General features: G+C 38.6%; 1 protein-coding gene across 6 annotated transcripts in view; it reads right to left on the reverse strand.

Moving 5' to 3' along the window:
• Positions 1-1,515, reverse strand: part of Alh (Alhambra) — a 279,926-nt gene extending 278,411 nt beyond the window's left edge. For 2 of the 6 annotated variants that reach the window (XM_067758789.1, XM_067758763.1), the window contains exon 1: positions 1,099-1,515. The gene's annotated coding sequence lies outside the window, so the exon portion shown is untranslated. The other 4 variants (XM_067758770.1, XM_067758788.1, XM_067758767.1 and 1 more) reach the window with 4 other exon arrangements.
• Positions 1,516-8,994: the final 7,479 nt, after the last annotated feature.

The raw sequence follows: 8,994 nt of genomic DNA on the forward strand, positions 1-8,994 counted from the left end.
TAAACCGGCGCTTAATGGGGTGGATTTAGGTTAGGAGCAGTGGGAGTGACACACTTCGCTTGTGTTGTGCCACTTGTACAGTGCGCCAGAACACAACAAAAAAACATTTTGATTGAATAAATTGGGGATGTAGACGGCGCATTGCTTTACGCACGAATAAATATTTTTTTTGCCTCCCAGACGAATGGACAGTATTCTTAATGGACATTCATGTTTGCATACATAGGTATGCATGTACATAGAGAACATACATATTTTTCCGCTTTCGTAGGTACACTCTTCCACTTTGGGAAATTACTTGATATATTGATTTTTTTTTTTTTAATTAAATTTGAAAAATAACAAAAACAAAAATTTTCATAGTATGTAAGCAGTTTGCTTTACACATTGTACCTGCCTTTTTGTTGAAAAAAAAATAGCAGGTGAAATTCAAGTCAATTAAAGAATACACCGGCCAAAGCATTTGGTGAACGTGACTCGCAGCAACCTGCGTCCATTAACAGAGCACCCAAAATGTAAGTAAACTCGTTGCCACTCGCGCCCTCAATCCGCCACCATCACTTTATTTTCAAAACTGTGCTAAGCCAACAAAGATCGTAAGTATTTACTAAATATATGTATGTTAACTCTTTACATTTTAACACTTTAAATTTAATGCTATTGAATTTTTTTTGAAATTTTCACAAGCTGCGCCCATTTATCTAACGCAAACTGGCCAGCAAAATATACTTTTCTCACTGACGGCTATTATCGATTTTCTTCTACGCTCCGCTTTAAAGATTTTTTTGTTTATTTTCCTTTGTTTATACATGACAAGTAGATTTCGGTTTTAAATGCTGCCGCGAAAAAATTATTTTATTTATGTTATAATAATAATTTTGCAACTTGTATATTTTCAAACAAATTTTTTACTAAAGAAAAGCACAGAATACACAGCAGCCGAAAAGTTTCTAACTGCATCACGAATGAGTACCACAAAACGCATGGCAAAAGGTACCAACAACACAGCTACAAAGAGTTACTCACAAAAACAAAAACTACATTACAAACTCACTCGCGCTTACTTCGTTATTTACCTCTCAAACATCTATCAATTACCTTTTGGCATTTTCCCTTATCTCCAACAATACACCTTGTGTAGAAGATATTTTTTTAATCTATGCTCTTTGTCCTTACAAATTCTTATTGGTTTAACAGAATTGTAATAAGCGAGACAACGTTTAGAGTTCTCCATACACGAACTTTCCCACCAAAAAAAAATTTCACACGCGCCAACACTGAATATACCTCATCGGCAGATGTCTCGAAATAAAACTCAGATTTTTCGCATTGAATACTTAAAATTTTGGCTGGATTTTATATGATTTATGTAGTATGTAGTTCTTATTTAACGCGGTGATGTTTTTTTCACTTTGGTGCCAATTTTTTGCTGAAATTTAATGTTTTTCTGCAATCACTACACCATCACCACAAATCAAAATGAAGGGGAACAAGAAAACTGGCTGACAACAGTGTACGGAGTTTTAAATTACAATTTGTGGTAAGACTTGCTTTTAAATAACTGGTGAGTTTGTTTATTTGGTCCATTGTGAATTTATACAAGTGAAAAATCTTTCTATTTCTCCATTGAGGATAGATAGAATAAGAGACGTCATTTCATACTTTTTGCGAAATTTATTTGCAATGTGCCATTTGAGAGGTAAGGGAATATTTAGAATAAGGTGCCACGCTTTTCCAACTTTTCTTTTTTTTGAGGGGTGGCGGGGGTCCTAAAAATCACAAAATTATCATCCGCAACTCTAGGAAACTCTTAGTTTATGAAATATAAGCCTTTTAATTTCCAAATTTAGTAAAATTTCAACTTAAGTCCTGCACTTAAAATTCGGGTCGCACATGTCGATAGCGGTATCAAAAGACGCGTTTTTGCGTCAAGATTCAGAATACGAAAGCAGAAATTACATTTTTTTTTATCTCGTTTAAAAGTTATTGGCGGAAAGCCCGTCGGTACTATTGCCGCTTTTTTCGTTGTTGCAATTAAACAAACGAAAACAAATGAAGGTGGTGAATAGTGTTGCCAGCTCCGCAACAATATCTTTTTAACTTGGTAGAAGATTATAAGGTAGTGACCCGTCGACATAAATGCAAACAAACATACACTATCAATGTATTTTGTTTTGTAATTCTCTGAATAATTTGAAATTAATGTATTTAATTGGAACAAGTGCAGAATACATACATTTGTCAAAAAAAAAATAAAAAATTGGACTTTATAGAGATTTTTATGCTGATTCCAACGGTAATTCTGCGTAGAACACCTTTCTGCATAGGCGGCCTTCGGCCGCGCTTATAAAAAATAACCCTGGGCTACGCCATGCCAAGTCCCACAGAAAACATTACATGCCAACCTAATAAAACCGCACTGCGTTTTTTTTTTCCGCACGCAAACAACCGGCGTTTCTGCCCGAACCGAAATAAATATGCGTTGCGATAATGTAAAACATGTATGCAAACGTGAAATCTAAATGTCACGCAGAACAAGAATTGGAAATCCAGTTATGTTTTCACGCAGCAAATTCAATTTCGGTTACTCTCATACAAGTTGTATGTGCATGAGACATTTTTGACAGAAAATGACTTGCGTACGTTTATATTAGGTTGGCATGTTAGACATCAATTTTTTTGATTTCTTTGGTGCTAGCACACCGAATTCAACCAATTCGCCGTGCAGAGGAATGTAAAGCCAAAAGAAAATGTTCATTGATTTCCATTAACTGACTTACTGTTGTACAAAAGCGTTGTATTATAAATATATAAAATAATGAAGAGGAAGCAATCAGCTGTTCGGATAACAGCACCTGAACACGCCTTGAATAATGGGGCAGTTACCCACCGACGTGTGCCGTACGAACGGACGTTTGTCGTACGAAACACGTTTGACCGAACCCTCAAGCCCGTAGGAATCAATGTGTGCGTCTGTGTACATATACATAACATATTTGTGTGTGTATTGTTTACAGATAAGCACTGTTGCCATTGACCATTTTGCATGTATGCTTATGGAAACATCAACTTTTTCCAACTTAATTTTTGATATTGTAAAAGGCCGGAATACATATTAAATAAGTATAAATAGATTACATATTTATAATCAGCACTTTTACATAATTATTTCGAATTATTTTCACAATTTTTCAAACTTTAATTAGGTGTTTTTGCATAAAATTGCAAACGGTCAAAAATTAGCGCACAAAAGTTTACTAGGCAACTCTGTCTAGTGAGAGAGCGATCTTACACGTTCTTACGGAAAAAATCTAAATTGTTTTGATTTCTACGTTCCGGGCTACGTACGTACGTGCGTTGAACGTCGGTGAGTTTTCGTTTACATTGCACACTCATAAGATAGGTCGTGTCAGCTGACACGTTTTTTCTACGTACGTTCGTGGATAACTGCCGCTTAAATCCGACCTTGGCTCAACTATAAGCCGGAGTCATTGGTGCCGTATGTCGTATCGCTGTATCCGTATCCCTAACATAATCAGCTGTTTATCGTTACGACGGTAAAGCTGGAGACATTGGTGCTTTATCGGTAACCGTATCGGTAACCTTATAACAGCTGATTCGACCAACCTTATGAGAATCAATGCAATCGATTATTGGTGCCGCTAAGGTCGTAACCGTATCGTAGCCAACCAATTGGGGTTTGGTTTACCGTCGTAACGATAAACAGCTTATTATGTTAGGGATACGGATACAGCGATACGACATACGGCACCAATGACTCGGGCTTAAACCAAAACCCAATTGGTTGGCTACGATACGGTTACGACCTTAGCGGCACCAATAATCGATTGCATTGTATCTCATAAGGTTGGTCGAATCAGCTGTTATAAGGTTACCGATACGGTTACGGATAAAGCACCAATGTCTCCAGCTATATGGTTGGCTCATCTGATCAGCTGATATTTGCCTTCATCCAGTGAGTTTTACAGCTCCGGCTCACGCTCAATTCTCACGGGAATGCTCTGGATCACTGAGAGACTTGAGAAGCAGATGTCGTGATATTTTCGCACACGTGAAATGTGATAGGCAGATGTCGCCGCTGTTTTTCATTTAACTCATACGGCGAGAGGCTAAGCAGCGACATCTATTTTTGAAAAAAGTAGGTTTATTAAAGGCAATGTTGCCAAACTAAAGACAAGTAATTACCCTTCAAGAAACGCGAGTACTCCATAAATAATGTAAGGAATACTCCTTTGGGAGTATAGGAGTGTTCCAAAACTAATCTGTATTCATACAAAAAATGTGCTCCAATTAACATTGCGATGTCCTAGGAGAGGAGTAGGTGATCCCACTCCCGCTTTGTTTGTGAGTATTCCATAGAGTACATAGGTGAGAGTACTTTCCAAAGTACTTTCACTGTTGTACTCCGAGGAGCACCCACAGAGGATCATATGCCAAAGTACTAAAGAGGAATTGTGTCGGAAAGAATTATCGGAGTGAATTTAATTTAAAATGAAAATAATGAAGAGGAAGCAATCAGCTGTTCGGATAACAGCACCTGAATACGCCTTGAATAATGCGGCAGTTACCCACCGACGTGTGCCGTACGTACGGACATTTGTCGTACGAAACACGTTTGACCGAACCCTCAAGCCCGTAGGAATCAATGTGTGCGTCTGTGTACATATACATAACATATTTGTGTGTGTATTGTTTACAGATAAGCACTGTTGCCATTGACCATTTTGCATGTATGCTTATGGAAACATCAACTTTTTCCAATTTAATTTTTTATATTGTAAAAGGCCGGAATACATATTTAATAAGTATAAATAGATTACATATTTATAATCAGCACTTTTACATAATTATTTCGAATTATTTTCACAATTTTTCAAACTTTAATTAGGTGTTTTTGCATAAAATTGCAAACGGTCAAAAATTAGCGCACAAAAGTTTACTCGGCAACTCTGTCTAGTGAGAGAGCGATCAGCTGACACGTTCTTACGGAAAAAATCTAAATTGTTTTGATTTCTACGTTCCGGGCTACGTACGTACGTGCGTTGAACGTCGGTGAGTTTTCGTTTACATTGCACACTCATAATATAGGTCGTGTCAGCTGACACGTTTTTTCTACGTACGTTCGTGGGTAACTGCCGCTTAAATCCGACCTTGGTTCAACTATAAGCCGGAGTCATTGGTGCCGTATGTCGTATCGCTGTATCCGTATCCCTAACGTAATCAGCTGTTTATCGTTACGACGGTAAAGCTGGAGACATTGGTGCTTTATCGGTAACCGTATCGGTAACCTTATAACAGCTGATTCGACCAACCTTATGAGAATCAATGCAATCGATTATTGGTGCCGCTAAGGTCGTAACCGTATCGTAGCCAACCAATTGGGTTTTGGTTTACCGTCGTAACGATAAACAGCTGATTACGTTAGGGATACGGATACAGCGATACGACATACGGCACCAATGACTCCGGCTTAAACCAAAACCCAATTGGTTGGCTACGATACGGTTACGACCTTAGCGGCACCAATAATCGATTGCATTGTATCTCATAAGGTTGGTCGAATCAGCTGTTATAAGGTTATCGATACGGTTACGGATAAAGCACCAATGTCTCCAGCTATATGGTTGGCTCATATGATCAGCTGATATTTGCCTTCATCCAGTGAGTTTTACAGCTCCGGCTCACGCTCAATTCTCACGGGAATGCTCTGGATCACTGAGAGACTTGAGAAGCAGATGTCGTGATATTTTCGCACACGTGAAATGTGATAGGCAGATGTCGCCGCTGTTTTTCATTTAACTCATACGGCGAAAGGCTAAGCAGCGACATCTATTTTTGAGAAAAGTAGGTTTATTAAAGGCAATGTTGCCAAACTAAAGACAAGTAATTACCCTTCAAAAAACGCGAGTACACCATAAATAATGTAAGGAATACTCCTTTGGGAGTATAGGAGTGTTCCAAAACTAATCTGTATTCATACAAAAAATGTGCTCCAATTAACATTGCGATGTCCTAGGAGAGGAGTAGGTGATCCCACTCTCGCTTTGTTTGTGAGTATTCCATAGAGTACATAGGTGAGAGTACTTTCCAAAGTACTTTCACTGTTGTACTACATGGAGCACCCACAGAGGATCATATGCCAAAATACTAAAGAGGAATTGTGTCGGAAAGAATTATCCGAGTGAATTTAATTTAAAATGAAAGTAAATGAAGAGGGGAAATACAACTTTTATATTTTTTACTACGAATATTCTTATGTTATTTAGCATTTGCGTGAATAAAGAAACTTAGAAAGGGTAATATTTCTCTATACTATAGTATGTATACATAAAACCAGAGCGCGGTTGCATTTTTTCAGAGTTGCCATAGTAAAATTTTATTATCAGTTATTTGTATGCAATATTTTACTTTTGTAAACTGTTCGATCGTCATCGTGTCGTTATCACGGTCGTTAAAAAACGAGCAATGATCGGCTGATGATGGTCCGCAAACGCATTGCAAAGGAGTATTGTTAGAATACTCCAATATGAAGAAAATGGAACACGTAATCCAACAATTTTTGCAGGGCACTAATTATTTCAAATCTTTCATTCCCAACATCTCTACGTTTTTGATAAACTTCTGAGCTGTTAACGACTTAAGCGCCAAATACACAACACGAACATTTCCGCGAACATTCCCGTTATGTCATGTTTCTGCGACCTTTTCTGTCGTGTATGGTGGTGTTTGCCAGTTCGCGCAAGTGTTCGCCAAAAATCAAAATATTTTAATTTTTGGCGAACTGTTCGTGCGTGTATGGCGAAATAGCTCATAATCGTAGTAATTTCTGAACGGAACAGACGTGCGCGGAAAAGTAAAATGGACAATAAAAAATTTCTGAGTGAATTTATTGAAATGTATAAAAATTTTTTTTACGCTTAATTGCCACAGCGAGCAATATTGCTGCAGCACAATTGTTGTCCGTATTCATCGCTGTCTGAAAGAGAAATAATGTTCGGTCAAAAGTTCGTATGGTGTATGGCCAAAGCTGCGAACAAGATTGCGGAATGTGCGCGGAAATGTTCGTGTCGTGTATTTGGCGCTTTAGTAAAAACATCGCCCAATTGGTCTTCACTGCAAACGTAGTAAATCGAAATCTTCTTCGACTCGTATAGCTGCCGAATAAAATGTAGTTGAACATCGAAGTGTTTGGTTCGTTGGTGCAATTCTGAATTTTTGATAAGTCGAGTTGCGCTCTGATTGTCGATGTAAAGTGACGGTGGGCATTCTTGTGCACAGCCTACGTCACGGAGTAACTGATGTAACCAAACTGCTTCCTTTGCACCTTCACATGCTGCCATAAATTCAGCCTCAGTGGTTGAAAGTGCTACTGTTTTCTGGCGGTGACTCTACAAGGTAATAACACATCCACCCACCAAAAATGCGTAACCTGTGGTAGATTTTCGCGTATCAACATCACGCGCAAAGTCAGAGTCAGAATATCCTTTCAATGTCGTGGAAGGACCAGAGTATTGAATTCCTCGTTCAGCTGTCCCATTCAAGTATCGTAGAATACGCTTGACTGCCGAAACATGCGAGGGCTTTGGATTATCCATAAATCGGCTGACTTCTCCCACTGCATATGAAATGTCTGGTCTGGCCACAATCGCAGCAAACATAAGCGATCCTATCGCTTGTCGATATGGGAATTCAACATACCCATTTTCACATGATTTAGTTTACGTGCTATTGCTGTCTGCTGGACTGGATATGTGCTTCGAATGTTGCATATTGAACTTCTCTATAACCTTCTTCATATATGCACTTTGATTAATGAAAATTTTCTTCTTCTCTCGATTTCGGTGTATTTCAACGGCAACGAAATGATCGTCTTCTCGTGTCATCTCAAAATTGTGACTTTCTCCATAATCAACGCCCTCCTTTTGTGAATAGCCCGTTGCAACTAGGCGTGCCTTGAAAATTGGGTCGGACATACTCGATTTTCGCTTAAAAACCCATCGACTTCCTATTACGTTGTGGTCCTTTGGACACTTCAGCAAATCCTATATCGAATTTTTCTTCAGTAAACACAACTCATCTTTAATTGCGCCTCTCCAGTTTATAGATTCTTCTGAATTCATCGTCGTATGTGCTTGGCTCTAGAACTACAGCTGAATATCCATTTTCAATTAGACGGCTTGGTTTCTTCAACCTCTCACGAAAACCATAGCGTTCAGTACTACGTGGTCTTTCCTCCTCTTCTTCGCCACCCGATATATCATCGCTTGTATCGGAAAAGTCGTCCGACACGTCTGAATTATTATACTCATTTTCATCTATTCCAGTATTTTCTGGAGGCTGCTTAATATTTGGCAACTCTTCATACGATTTTTGCTTAGATGTTTGCCCATCACTATCATCATCGCCAGCTAGATGATACACTTGAGCGTGATTCACAATCTTCTCGTATATTTTTACGTTGCAGCTTACAATTATTTTCCGTGTATCCGGATCATAGAGCCGAAAATTCTTTGATGTGGACTCGTACCTAACCAGAAATACCCTTTTTGCCCTGGCATCCCATTTCTTACGTCTGCACGAAGCATTCACTGCCAAAAACCCGCACATGTACCATTTCAAGTTTCGTCCCAAACCATTATTCATATTGTTACGAATATTAGCAAAACTAAGGGGTGCTGACATCTCTAAGCCGATGCTAAGCAGCGCCTTGCATGCACATCCATAGATAAATCATTATGTATCTACATAAACGAATCAATCATTATGTCTACACATATGTAGGTACACCCAGCTGAGAGCAACGCACAAGCACATGCAGATATCTTATCTGAAATGCTCCTAAAGGTATGCAATTGCGAAGTGTCGCTCACACATAAAAGCGCATGGGGTATGAGAGAAGATATAAAAATTATAGATCTGTAGTTGTAGCTGAGAAATTTATAACTAACTTGGTGTCAGAAGAGGAATTGTTGA

The sequence above is a fragment of the Eurosta solidaginis genome, chromosome 1, assembly GCF_040869045.1.
Source record: "Eurosta solidaginis isolate ZX-2024a chromosome 1, ASM4086904v1, whole genome shotgun sequence".
NCBI classification, from domain to species: domain Eukaryota; kingdom Metazoa; phylum Arthropoda; class Insecta; order Diptera; family Tephritidae; genus Eurosta; species Eurosta solidaginis.